Below are 15348 nucleotides of genomic sequence, written 5' to 3'. Positions count from 1 at the left end.
TGGCTATTCTTTGCCCTTTGATCTTCCATATCATTGGAAGGATTCTAATTAATTCTTTATTTTAGGATCAGCTTGTTAAGGTCCATAAACCAAAACAAAACAACAAAAAACTTGGTATAATTCAACTGTGGTGAATTTGTAGTAAAATTGATGTCTTTATGTTCACACATACGGCATATCAGTTTAGATTTATAATTTTCTTTCAAGAATGAGTGAAATAAAGGCATTACTTCTGCAATTGTAAACTAGAGAATTAGCACCAACAGTTTCTCAATCTAAGAAATACTAAAAGATACAATCCAGACAGGAAGTGATCCTAAATGGATTGTGTGAGAGGCAAGAAGGAATGGTGAGCAAAGGTATTAGCATAAATACAGGCAAATAATAACAATAATGTCTAATTTGTGAAAGGTAACCAGAATAAAGGCAAAATACTAAACATATAGTATATGAGTTGATAAGTGGGTGATAGCAGCTAAATCATTCTAATATCTTTATATTATCAGGAAGAATAATAAATATCTTGATTATTTTAGACTTGAAGTAGGCATGTTAAATGGTAACAGTAATAATTATATTTTTAAAAAATTTTTAATATTTATTTTTGAGAAAGAGACAAAGAGCAAGCAGGGGAGGGCAGAGAGAGGGAGACGCAGAATATGAAGCAGGGTCCAGGCTCTGAGCTATCAGTATAGAGCCCGACACAGGGCTTGAACTCATGAACCATGAGATCATGACCTGAGCCAAAGTCAGACACTCAAACAACCGAGCTACCCAGGTGCTCCAGCAAGAGTAATAATTAAAAAAAAAAAAAAAGATATTGAGTATTATAACATTTCCAAAAAAATAGAGGGAGGGAAATAGAATAAGAAAAAGGAAGAAAAAAGAAGAAAAGGAGGAAACAAAAGATAAAAAAAGAAAAATAGTAAACATGAAATAAGATAGTAAAAAAACCCCAAATATATGACTAGTCAAACAAAAGTATTTTTAAAGTACTCACGTCTCTACTTAGAAAACAAAGCTTGTCAGGCTGGATTTTTTTTTAATTCATCTATTTTTTGGTTTAAATTTTCTTATTTTCGATTTTTTTAATGTTTATTTATTTTTGAGAGGGACAGAGTGTAAGTGGGGGAGGGGCAGAGAGAGAGGGAGACACAGAATCTGAAACAGCTGTCTCTCTCTCTCTCTCTCAAAAAAAAAGAAAAAACAAAAAAACAAGTACATAAAAAAATTAAAAACAGGGCACAAAAACAGACACTCAGATCAATGGAACAGAATAGAGAACCCATAAATAGACCCACAAACGTATGGCCAACTAATCTTTGACAAAACAGGAAAGAATATCAAATGGAATAAAGACAGTCTCTTCAGCAAATGGTGCTGGGGAAACCAGACAACGACATGAAGAAAAATGAACCTGGACCACTTTCTTACAGCATACACAAAAATAAATTCAAGGTAGATGAAACACCTAAACATAAGACAGGCGAGGCCATCAAAATCCTAGATGAGAAAGCAGGCAATAACCTCTTTGACCTCGGCCACAGCAACTTCTTACTCAATATGTCTCCAGAAGCAAGGAAACAAAAGCAAAAATAAACTATTGGGATCTCATCAAAATAAAAAAGCTTCTGCACGGCAGAGGAAACAATCAGCAAAACTAAAAGGCAACTGATGGAATGGGAGAAGATATTTGCAAATGACATATCAGATAAAGGGTTAGTATCCAAAATCTATAAGGAACTTATCAAACTCAACACCCAAAAAACAAATCATCCAGTGAAGAAATGGGCAAAAGACATGAAGAGACACTTCTCCAAAGAAGACATCCAGATGGCTAACTGACACATGAAAAAATACTCAACATCACTCATCATCAGGGAAATACAAATCAAAACCACAATGAGATACCCCCGACACCTGTCAGAATGGCAAACATTAACAACTTAGGCAACAACAGATGTTGGTGAGGATGTGGAGAAAGAGGATCTCTTTTGCATTGTTGGTGGGAATGCAAGCTGCTGCAGCCACTCTGGAAAACAGTTGGAGGCTCCTCAAAAAACTAAAAATAGAACTACCCTAGATCCAGCAATTGCACTACTAGGTATTTGCCTGAGGGATAGGATACAGGTGTGCTGTTTCAAAGGGGCACATGGACCCCAATGTTTATAGCAGTGCTACCGACAATAACCAAGTATGGAAAGACCCCAAATGTCCATCAATGGATGAATAGACAAAGAAGATGTGTTATATATATATACAATGGAGAATTAGTTGGCAATCAAGAAGAATGAAATCTTGCCATTTGCAACTACGTGGATGGAACTGGAGGGTATTATGCTAAGTGAAATTAGTCAGAGAAAGACAAATATCATATGACTTCACTCACAAGAGGAATTTAAGATACAAAACAGATGAACATAAGGGAAGGAAAGCAAAATGAATATAAAAACAGGGAGGGGGACAAAACATAACAGACTCTTAAATATAGAGAACAGAGGATTGCTGGAGGGGTTGTGGGGGGTGGATAGGCTAAAAGGGTAAGAGGAATTAAGGCATCTACTCCTGAAATCATTGTTGCACTATATGCTAACTAACTTGGATGTAAATTAAACAATAAATAAATAAATAAATAAATAAATAAATAAATAAATAAAAAAAATAGGGGAAAAAAGGCAATAGGTCAAAAAGTATGTTACAGGAATATAGGGTAGTACAGAGAAGCAAATGATTCATATCATGAGAGTTTTTGATCTTGAAAAAATTTAACACTAAGTTATACATAGCTGGAAGAAGAGCAGAATGAGAATAAATGAAGTAAGAGTGTGAGCAAATGTGTGAGGAAAGTGCATAAAACTGAATCTTGATGTTTTTATATCTTTTCAGCTCTTATATATAGATTTCTGGGTTTGATTGGAAGCATGTAAATGGTGGTAATAAATGAGTAAGTGAAAAAAATTAAAAATAAAAAAATAAGTTTAAAGTGCAAATAGAATACACTCAAAAAGTAAACTAAAGACATAAACAAGAAAATAATTATAAGATATTAATAAAATAGAAAATATACAATAAATAGGAGTGAGAACAACAAATGTTGGTTCTTTGAAAATGCTGATGAAATTGACAAACTTCTAGCAAGTTTAATCAAGAAAAATGAGAGGATTCAAAGTAAGCACAATTAAAAATGAAAAAGGAAATAATACCAAATTTTGCAGATGTTGAACAGAAAATAAAAGGAAATTGTGAACTTTATATCAATAACTTGAAAATACAGCTTATCAAAACTGAAAAAATATAACTTACCAAAACTGATTCAAGTGTAAGTATACTAAGAAATAATCTCTAACCATGAAAGAAATTGAAGTGGTAATTCAAAATTTTTCCCAGAAAAAAATGTCAAGCCCCATAAAGTTGTCAGGTGACTTCTATCAAACAGCTAAGGAACATATTATTTCAACTTCATATAAACTCTTCTGCTCATGATAACGTGAATCCAGGTAAGTACTAAATTTTTAATATATTATGACCCTGAATCACCTGAAGATGAATGAGCTTTGGGGATATATGATCAAACTATAATAATAGTTAAAAAATTTTTTTAATGTTTATTTATTTTTGAGACAGAGTGTGAGTGGATAAGGAGCAGAGAGAGAGGGAGACACAGAATCTGAAGCAGGCTCCAGGCTCCAAGCTGTTAGCACAGAGCCCAACACAGGGCTTGAACCCATGAACCGTGAGATCATGATCTGAGCCAAAGTAGGACACTTAACTGACTGAGCCACCCAGGTGGCCCTATAATAATAGTTTTTGAAAATGGGTGGTAGTGGCAAAGCTACACAAATAGATCAATGGAACAAAATATACACTTTTGAAACAGACACATTTAGGGAAACTTGATTTATGCTATAATCGGCATTGCAGGTAGGTGAGTAAATAAAAAACCAAGAAAATTTTCTCGGTCCTTTTTTTTTTTTTTTAAGAAACTAGAGTCTGGGGTAAAGCTTAAGGGCTACTTCTTTACTGGGACATCTAATCCCAGGGCAACAAAAAGTGAAGAACAGTGAGGCTGGAAAGGAGGGTGAAACAAATACATTTCTGAGTCTCACAAAGAGACACAGCTGGGTGCTCACTGCTCAGTCATGCTGAACATTTTAAGACAGGCTGTTCAGAAGCATCATGCTTCACAACAGTCTACCAGAGGGAGGATGAGAAGAGAATTAATCTGCTGGTTTTCACTTGTCTTCTATTCCTCACTGCTCAAAGTTTGTCTCAGAAAGCACTAACCCCACCACAATTCCAGGCTGTATCACTCGGTCCCTTTGGTTCACCTATAGGACACTCATGCCAAGATCCCATGCCTTGTAATGTTGGATTTTATCCAGAGGAGTCAGTGGCAGGAGGAGCCAGACACTCTATGAGTCCATCTGGGTTGGGCCTGGGTGCCAGATCCACTGGTACTCCCACGACAACAGACACGATGGGGCAATGCTGCAGCTGGCACTCCGGGAGGAAAGTTGAGATAAATGGCAGCACCGGTAGACGAGGCAACAGCTACAGCAGCCATAGAGTCACCAGGAGCTCACCAAGAGTAATCAGCTGAGGACTCTGGGCAAGGTGAATCTGAGTGAATTGGAGGAGTTGCATTAATTGTGTCCAAAACAACAGGCTATTAAAAAAAAATTGGATATTCACATAGAAAAATGAGATACCTGTTCCTACCTCATTCCTTTAAAAAAGTCAATTCCATGTGGAATAGAGATTTAACTGAATGGCAAGACAACTAAGGAGAATATAATTACCAGAAGAGAAAGATTTTTTTTAATTTTATTATTAAAGAATTTTTTTAATGTTTATTTTTTTTTAAATTTTTTTTTATTAACGTTTATTTATTTTTGAGACAGAGAGAGACAGAGCATGAACAGGGGAGGGGCAGAGAGAGAGGGAGACACAGAATCTGAAACAGGCTCCAGGCTCTGAGCCATCAGCCCAGAGCCCGACGCGGGGCTCGAACTCACGGACCGCGAGATCATGACCTGGGCCGAAGTCAGACGCTCAACCGACTGAGCCACCCAGGTGCCCCTAATGTTTATTTATTTTTGAAAGCAAGAGAAGCAGGAGCACAAGTGGGAGAGGGGCAGAGAGAGAGGGAGCCACAGAATCCAAAGCAGGCTCCAGGCTCTGAGCTGTCAACACAGAGACCCATGCAGGGCTCAAAATCATGAATGTGAGATCATGACCTGAGCCAAAGTCAGAAGCTTAACCAACTGGGCCACCCAGGTGCCCCTCTTTTTTTTTTAAGTTTATTTATTTATTTTGAGACAGAGAGAACACACAAGCAGGGGAGAGGAGCAGAGAGAGGTAGAGAGAGAATCCCATGCAGTCTCCATGCTCAGTGCAGAGCCCAATGTGGGGCTCAATCCCAGGACCATGAGATCATGACCTGAGCCAAAATCAAGAGTTGGACACTTAACCAACTGAGCCATCTAGGTGCCCCAAGAAAGATTTCTTAGGTCTTCAAAAGTACAAACCATAAAGATTTAAAAATTTTATAACATTGAGGTTAAGGATCTAGTGTTCATCAAAAGACCTCACAACAAGAGGGTTTTATGAGACAAACCACAAATCTGGAGAAAATATTTGATTACTCACATAACTGATAAAGATATTTAGGCTATATAAAAATTATTATACATCAGTAAGAAAAAGACAAGCAATCCAGTAGAAAAGGCCAAACAACATGAACAGTGTTTAACAGAAGAACACAAATCATCTGTGAATATATTTTAAAATGATCAAACTTAACATCTAAAATCAATTAATGTAATGCATCATACAGTATGATAAGGGACAAAAACCATATGACCATCTCAATAGACACAGAAAAGGCAATTAACAAAATTCAACACTCTTCATGATATAAAAGCAATCAATGAACTAAAAATAGAAGGGAGATTCCTCAGTCTGATTAAGGGTATCTATGAAAAACTCACAGCTGCCATCATACTTTTTTTTTAATTTTAACTTGTTTTATTTTTTATTTTTTAAAATTTACATCCAAATTAGTTAGCATATAGTGCAACAATGATTTCAAGAGTAGATTCCTTAGTGCCCCTTACCCATTTAGCCCATCCCCCCTCCCACAATCCCTCCAGCAACCCTGTTTGCTCTCCATAATTATGAGTCTGTTTTGTCCCCCTCCCTGTTTTTATATTATTTTTGTTTCCCTTCCCTTATGTTCACCTGTTTTGTCTCTTAAAGTCCTCATATGAGTAAAATCATATGATTTTTGTCTTTCTCTGACTGACTAATTTCACTTAGCATAATACCCTCCAGTTCTATCCACATAGTTTCAAATGGCAAGATTTCATTCTTTTTGATTGTTGAGTAATACTCCATTGTATATATATACCACATCTTCTTTATTCATTCATCCATCAGTGGACATTTGGGCTCTTTCCATACTTTGGCTATTGTTGATAGTGCTGCTATAAACATGGGGGTGCACTTGTCCCTTCGAAACAGCACACCTGTATCCCTTGGGTAAATGCCTAGTAGTGCAATTGCTGGGTTGTAGGGTAGTTCTATTTTTAGTTTTTTGAGGAGCCTCCATACTGTTTTCCAGAGTGGCTGCACCAGCTTGCATTCCCACAGCTGCCATCATACTTAATGATGAAAGACTGGATGCTTTCCCCTTAAGATCAGAAAAATGAAAAAGATGTCGCTTTTGCCATTTCTATTCAACATTGCACTGGCTGTTTTAGCCAGGGCAATTAAGAAAGAAAAATAAACAAAAGGCATCCAGATTAGAAAAGAAGTAAAATTATCTCTACTTGCAGATGACATCATCTTTCTTCTGTAGAAAATCCTAAAGTGTCTGTTAAAAAACCACTAAACCAAAAAATAAGTTCAGCTAGGTTGCAGGACACAATACCTATACAATAACTATAAATACCTATAAATCAATTGTATTTCTACACAGTAGCAATGAACAAATCAAAAGTGTAATTAAAAAAAATCAATTTACAATAGCACCAAAAAGCACCACATACTTAAAAATAAATTTAACAGGGGCGCTTGGGTGGCTCAGTCAGTTAAGTGTCTGACTTTGGCTCAGGTCAGGATCTTATGGTTCATGAATTCAAGAGCCACATTGGGCTCCATGCTGACAGCATGGAGCTTGCTTGAGATTCTCTCTCTATCCCTCTCTCTCTCAAAATAAATAAACTATAAAAAATATAAAAAAAGAATGAACTTAACAGAAGTACAAAACTTATACTCTGAAAATTATAACATATTGTTGAAAGAAATTAAAGAAGACCTGAAATAAATGGAAAGACATTCAGTGTTCACAGTTTGGAAGACTTAATACTGTAAAGATGGCAATACTCTCCAAACTGATCTACACAAACAACACAATCCCTATTAAAATCATAGTTGGCTTCTTGGCAGAAATCAACACGATGAATTTAAAATTTACATGGAAATCTAAGGAACTCAGAATAGACAAAACAATTTTGAAAAATAACAGATTTGGCTGGCTCATACTTTCCAATTACAAAATTTACGACAATGCTACAGTAATCAAGAAAATGTGGTACTAGTGTAACAAAAGACATAAAGATCATTAAAATAGAATTAGTTTTAACCCTCACATTTAGGGTCAATTGATTTTCAACAAGTATGCCAAAACAATTAAATGGGGAGAAAGAATAGTCTTTTCAAGAAACGGTGCTGGGACAACTGGATATCCACATGCAAAACAATGAAGTTAGACCCATAACTTACACGATATACAAAATTTAACCCAAAATTTATCAATCTAAATGTGAGAGCTAAAGCCATAAAACTCTAGAAGAAAGTACAGACAAAAATCTTTATGACTTTGAACTAGTCAATGGATTCTTAGATATGATACCAAAAGCAAAAGCAACAATAAAAAAATGATAAAATGGACATTATTGAAATTGAAAATTTTCTGCTTCAGAGGACACTATCAAGAAAATAAAAAGACGGGGGAGGGGCCAAGATGGCAGAACAGAATAGAAGTTTTTTTTGCATCTTTCATCCCTGAAATGCAGCCAGATCAACAGTAAACCATCTTGCACACTTAGAAAACTGATTTGAAGATTAACACAACAATCTGCACAACCTGAACCACAGAACTCGGCAGGTACACAGCATGGAGAGGTGAACTGGGGAGAGAGAAGCTGTGGAGGGGCAGGGAGCTGTTTTTGCTTATAGAGAGAGAACAGAGCTGGGGGAGAGGGGGGAGCAAGTACAGGAAAAACACCCGCCCCCCAGAAAGCAGCTAGAGAGAAAAGGGAGAGTGGAAACAGCTGCAAGGGACTGGAAAAAAAAGGGAGAAAGGAGAAAGGAGAGGTTTTTAATTCCATTAAGACTCTATAAACAGTGGGAGCACAGATTCTGGAACTCTGCAGCTTGATAACTGGAGGAGTTCTGGTGGGAAGGGCAAATCTCCGGGAGCAGAGAGCGAGGTCCGAGGACCCCTCAGAGCCACATGGGCAGTGGCGGTTTCCCTGCTGGGAGGACATTTGGTAGAGGCTGGGCGGCCCTACCACAGGCAAAGGTCCTAGAGGACCTGGAAAACAACCACATTTGCTGGTATTGGAACAAAGACATTAAGGGTGAAGCCTGGCGCCAGATGTGTGTTGTGATTTACCATAGTCCCTGAAACACTGCTGCTACAGGATCGTGTGAACTTTTTCTGGGATGGGCTGGCACCCAGCTGCAGTCTCTGGGCATCAGCAGCAGTGTGGTCTCCTAAACGTTCCTGGGGGCAGGCCAGCACCCAGCCATTGCTCAGCGAGATTCTCCCCCAGAAAATCTGAGTAGGTCAAAGCCGTAGTCCCTGAGAAGTGAAGGATTGGGTAATACAGCTGCATCTGTGATAAAACTCAGGAGGGAGGTGATAGCCTGATGGCTTGGTCATGGATAGTGTAGAAGCAGGGAGTGGATGGAAGCCAGGGACAAAGGAGAGGTGTGCCTGATTGCCTGTCTGGGAGAGCACAGAGCTCTGATAATAGAGACTGGGTAGCTGGGTGACACCATTTTCACCCCTACCACGCATGTGCATAGATGCCTACATACACCACAGCAATCCACCCCAGTAAGATAAGCAGTGCCATCTAGTGGAGAATGGAGCTGTTACACTAAGCCCCGCTGAACTGGGCCAAACTCGCTCTTCAGGAACAACACAAGTCAGCCTGACTGCTTAATTTACAGACTATAAAGTGCTTCATAGTTTTACTTCTAGGAGAAACCAGATGTAATTTCAATTGTACTTCATTCTGTTCGCTGGTCTATCTATTCAATTTTTTTAATTTTTCTTTTCTTATTCTTGAATACAAAAACAAAAAATATTTTTATGTTCCATTTTTATTAAAAAGATATTTCTTCAATTTTTTTCTACTGTATTTTTTACTTTTTGTAATTGTTTAAAATTCACTTTCACTTTATTTCATTTTATTCTATTTTATTGTATTCATTTTTTTCAAATTTTCAAACATTTTCCTTTTTTTTCCTTTTCTTATCTTTCTCTTTTTTCTCTGATCTATCAATCTTCTTTCAACAACCAGACCAAAATACACCTAGGATCTAGCTTCATTTATTTGATTTTTTTGTGTGGTTTTAAATTCTTAAATTTTTATTGGTTTTACTTTATTAATTCCTTTTCCTCGTTCAAATGACAAAAGAATTCACCCCAAAAGAAAGAACAGGAAGAAATGACAGCCAGGGACTTAATCAAAACAGATGTCTGAACCAGAATTTAGAATCATGATAATAAGAATACTAGCTGGGGTTGAAAATAGATTAAAATCCATTTCTGCAGAGATATAAGAAGTGAAATCTAGTCAGGATGAAATAAAAAATGCTATAACTGAGCTGCGATCTCAAATGGATGCTATGGTGGCAAAGACGGATGAAGCAGAGCAGTGAATCAGTGATAGAGAGGACAAACTAGGAGAATAATGAAGCAGGAAAAAAAGAGGGAAACTAAGGCAAAAGAGTATGATATAAGAATTAGAGAACTTAGTGACTCATTAAAAAGATATAACATTAGAATCATAGGGGTCCCAGAAGATGAAGAGAGAGAAAAAGGGGTATAAGGGTTATATGAGCAAATCCTAGCAGAAAACTTCCCAACCTGGGGGAAGACACAGACCAAAATCCAGGAGCATAGAGAACTCTCATTAGATTAAACAAAAACCAACCATCAACAAGGCATATCATAGTCAAATTCACAAAATACTCAGGCAAGGAAAGAATGATGAAAGCAGCAAGGACAAAAAGTCCTTATCCTACAAGAGAAGACAGATCAGGTTCACAGCAGACTTATCCACAGAAACTCTGCAGGCCAGAAAGGAGTGGCAGGATATATTCAATGTGCTGAATCAGAAAAATATGCAGCCAAGAATTCCTTATCCACAAGCCTGTCATTCAAAATAGGAGAGATAAAACATTTCCCAGATAAACAAAAATTAAAGGAGTTTGTGACCACTAAACAAGCCCTGCAAGAAATTTAAGGGGTACTCTCTCAGGGGATAAAAGATGAAAAAAAAAAAAAAAGACCAAAAGCAACAAAGACTAGAAAGGACCAGAGAACACCACCAGAAACTCCAACTCTACAGGCAACAACACAATGACAATAAATTCATATCTTTCAGTACTCACTCTAAACATCAATGGACTAAACGCTCCAATCAAAAGACATAGTGTATCAGAATGGATAAGAAAACAAGATCCATCTCTATGCTGTTTACAAGAGACCCATTTTAGAACTAAAGACACCTTCATATTGAAATTAAGTGGATGGAGAACCATCAAACATGCTCATGGGCACCAAAAGAAAGCCAGAGTAGCCATACTTATCAGACAATCTAGATTTTTTAAAATGTTTTATTTATTTTTGAGACAGAGACAGACAGACAGAGAATGAGTACCAGAAGGGCACAGAGACGGGGAGACACAGAATCTGAAGCAGACTATAGGCTCTGAACTGTCAGCATAGAGTCCAACACGGGGCTCAAACTCGTGAACCATGAGATCATGACCTGAGCCGAAGTCGGACATTTAAGTGACTGAGCCAGGCAGACACCCCAGAAAATCAAGATTTTAAAATAAGGACTGTAACAAGAGATGAAGAAGGGCACTATATCATAATTAAGTTGTCTATCCACCAAGAAGATCTAAAAATTGTAAACATTTATGCTTCAAATATGGCACACCCAAATATATAAATCAATTAATCACAAACATAAAGAAACTCACTGATAATAATACCATAATAGTAGGGGACTTTAACACCCCACTTACAACAATGGACAAATCATGTAAACAGAAAATCAACGAGGGAACAATGGCTTTGAATGACACACTAGACTGGATGGACATAACAGATATATTCAGAACATTTTGTACTAAAGCAGCAGAATGCACATTCTTCTCCAGTGCACATGGAACATTCTCCAGAGACACAAGTCAACCCTCAAAAAGTACAAAAAATCAAGATCACACCTTGCATATATTCAGACCACAGCTCTATGAAACTCATAACTGACCACAAGAAAAATTTGGAAAGCTAATAAATACTTGGAGACTAAAGAACACCCTACTAATGAATGAATGGACTAACCAAGAAGTCAAAGAGGAAATTTAAAAGTACATGAAAGCCAATGAAAATGATAACACCACAGCCCAAAACCTCTGGGATGCAGCTAAGGCAGTCATAAGAGGGAAGAATATAGCAATCCAGGCCTTCCTAAAGAAGGAAAAAGGTCTCAGATACACAACCTAACCTTACACCTAAAAGAGCTGGAAAAAGAACAGCAAATAAAACCCCAAACCAGCAGAATACAGGAAATAATAAAGATTAGAGCAGAAATCAATGCTATAAAAACCAAAAAAACAAAAAACAAAAAACAAAACAAAACAAAAAAAAAAACCCAGTAGAACAGATCAATGAACCCAGGAGCTTGTTCTTTAAAAGAATTAACAAAATCTATAAACCTCTAGTCAGTTTGATCACAAGAAAAAGGAAAGGATCCAAATAAATAAAATCACAAATGAAAGAGGAGAGATTGCAACCAACACAGCAGAAGTACAAACAATAATAAGAGAATATTATGAGCAATTTTATGCCAACAAATTGGGCAATCTGGAAGAAATGGACAAATTCATAGAAACATATAAACTACCAAAACTGAAACAGGAAGAAATAGAAAATTTGAACAGACCCATAACCAGTAAAGAAATTGAATCAGTAATCAAAAATCTGCCAAAAAACAAAAGTCCAGGGCCAGATGGCTTTCCAGGGGGAATTCTACCAAACATTTGATGAAGAGTTAACACCTATTCTCTTGAAACTGTTCCCAAAAAAATAGAAATGGAAGAAAAACTTCCAAACTCATTCTAGGAGACCGCACTACCTTGATTCCAAAGCCAGACAAAGACCCCACTAAAAAGAAGTACAGACCAATCTCCTAATGAACATGGGTACAAAAATTCTCAACAAGACACTAGCCAACTGGATCCAACAATACATTAAAAGAGTTATTCACCATGACCAAGTGGGATTTATTCCTGGAATGCAGGGCTGGTTTAATATCTGCAAATCAATCACTGTGATATATCACATTAATAAAAGAAAGAATAACAACCACATGATCCTCTCAATAGATGCAAACAAAGCATTTAACAAATTATAGCATCCTTTCTTGATAAAAACCCTCAAGAAAGTAGGGATAGAAGGAGCCTACCTCAAAACCATAAAAGCCATATATGAAAGACCCACCACTAGTATCATCATCAATGGGGAAAAACTGAGAGATTTCCCCCTGAGGTCAGGAACACGACAGGGATGTCCACTCTCACCACTGTTATTCAACATAGTATTGGAAGTCTTAGCCTCTGCAATCACACAACACAAATGAATGAAAGGCATCCAAATCAGCAAGGAGGAAGTCAAACTTTCACTCTTCACAGACGACATAATACTCTGTATGGAAAACCTGAAAGATTCTACCAAAAACTGCTAGAACTGATCCATGAATTCAGCAAAGTTGCAGGATATAAAATCAATGCACAGAAATTGGTTGTATTCCTATATACCAAAAATGAAGCAACAGAAAGAGAAATCGAGGAATTGATCTCATTTATAATTGCACAAAAAAAACATAAAATATCTAGGAATAAACCCAACCAAAGAGGTGAAAAAGCTATACACTGAAAACTATAGAAAGCTAATGAGGAAATTGAAGAAGGCACAAAAAAAAAGGGAAAAAATATTCCATGCTCATGGGCTGGAAGAACAAATATTGTTAAAATGTCAACACTACCCAAAGAAATCTACATATTTAATGCAATCTCTATCAAAATAACACCAGCATTTTTCACAGAGCTAGAACAAACAATTCTAAAATTTGTATGGAACCAGAGAAGACCCCAAATAGCCAAAGCAATCCTGAAAAAGAAAACCGAAGCTGGAGCATCACAATCCTGGACTTCAAGGTATGTTATAAAGCTGTAATCATGAAGAAAGTAAGGTACTGGCACAAAAACAGACACTCAGATCAGTGGAACAGAATAGAGAACCCAGAAGTGGACCCACAAACGTATGGCCAACTAATCTTTGACAAAACAGGAAAGAATATCCAAAGGAATAAAGACAGTCTCTTCAGCAAATGGTGCTGGGGAAACTGGACAGCGACATGCAGAAGAATGAACCTGGGCCACTTTCTTACACCACACACAAAAATAAACTCAAAATGGATGAAAGACCTAAACATAAGACAGGTGAAGCCATCAAAATCCTAGAGGAGAAAGCAGGCAATAACCTCTTTGACCTCGGCCACAGCAACTTCTTACTCAACATGTCTCCGGAAGCAAGGAAACAAAAGCAAAAATAAACTATTGGGACCTCATCAAAATAAAAAGCTTCTGCACAGCAGAGGAAACAATCAGCAAAACTAAAAGGCAACCGACAGAATGAGAGAAGATATTTGCAAATGATATTATCAGATAAAGGGTTAGTATCCAAAATCTATAAAGAACTTATCAAACTCAACGCCCAAAAAACAAATAGTCCAGTGAAGAAATGGGCAAGAGACATGAATAGACACTTCTCCAAAGAAGACATCCAAATGGCCAACCTACACATGGAAAAATGCTCAACATCATTCATCATTAGGGAAATACAAATCAAAACCACACCTGTCAGAATGGCTAACATTAACAACTCAGGCAACAACAGATGTTGGCGAGGATGCAGAGAAAGAGGATCTCTTTTTCACTGCTGGTAGGAATGCAAACTGGTACAGCCACTCTGGAAAACAGTATTGAGGCTCCTGAAAAAATTAAAAATAGAACTACCCTACAACCGAGCAATTGCACTACTAGGTATTTACCCAAGGGATACAGGTGTGCTGTTTCGAAGGGGCACATGGATCCCAATTTCTATAGCAGTGCTATTGACAATAGCCAAAGTATGGAAAGAGCCTAAACGTCCATCGATGGATTAATGGATAAAGAAGATGTGGTGTGTGTGTGTGTATGTGTGTGTATATATATATATACACACACATACACACACACACACACAATGGAGTATTACTCAGCTATCAAGAAGAATGAAATCTTGCCATTTGCAACTACGTGGATTGAACTGGAAGGTATTATGCTAAGTGAAATTAGTCATTCAGAGAAAGACAAATATCATATGACTTCACTCACAAGAGGAATTTAAGATACAAAACAGATGAACATAAGGGAAGGGAAGCAAAACGAATATAAAAACAAGGAGGGAGACAAAACATAAGAGATTCTTAAATATAGAGAACAAACAGAGGGTTGCTGGAGGGGTTGTGGGAGGGGGATAGGCTAAAAAGGTAAGGGGCATTAAGGACTCTACTCCTGAAATCATTGTTGCAGTATATGCTAACTTGGGTATAAATTTAAAACTAAAAACTAAAAATAAAAATAAATAAGAAAATGAAAATGAAAAGACACCCTAACAAATGGTAGAAGATTTTTGGTAATTCTATTATATAGTAAGGAACATTTTAAATAGAATATGTAACAAATTCTTACTATTCAATAATAAAAAGAGAAACCAATTTTTAAAATAGGCAAATGATCTGAATAGACATTTCTCCAAAGAAGACACATATACAAATGGTTTGTAAGCATATGAAGAGATGCTCAACATCACCAGCTATCAGGGAAATATAAATCAAAACCAAACTGAGATACCACTTGGCATACACTAGGATGACTACAATCAAAAGACAGATACTATATGGGTGAATATATGGAGAAACGAAAACTCCGACA

General features: G+C 37.0%; 2 protein-coding genes across 3 annotated transcripts in view; one reads left to right on the top strand and one right to left on the bottom strand.

The window, feature by feature from the left end:
• Positions 1–15348, top strand: part of SH3BGRL2 (SH3 domain binding glutamate rich protein like 2) — a 156747-nt gene that overhangs the window by 43739 nt on the left and 97660 nt on the right. The gene's annotated exons all lie outside the window — the stretch shown is intronic.
• LCA5 (lebercilin LCA5) overlaps positions 1–15348 on the bottom strand; it is a 147983-nt gene that overhangs the window by 122829 nt on the left and 9806 nt on the right. The gene's annotated exons all lie outside the window — the stretch shown is intronic.

This window comes from Panthera pardus, unplaced genomic scaffold, assembly GCF_024362965.1.
Source record: "Panthera pardus isolate Hobbes unplaced genomic scaffold, ASM2436296v1 HiC_scaffold_17, whole genome shotgun sequence".
Classification (NCBI taxonomy): Eukaryota; Metazoa; Chordata; class Mammalia; order Carnivora; family Felidae; genus Panthera; species Panthera pardus.
The sequence above is the reverse complement of the archived record's forward strand: the minus strand, read 5'-3'. Positions and strand labels throughout refer to the sequence as shown.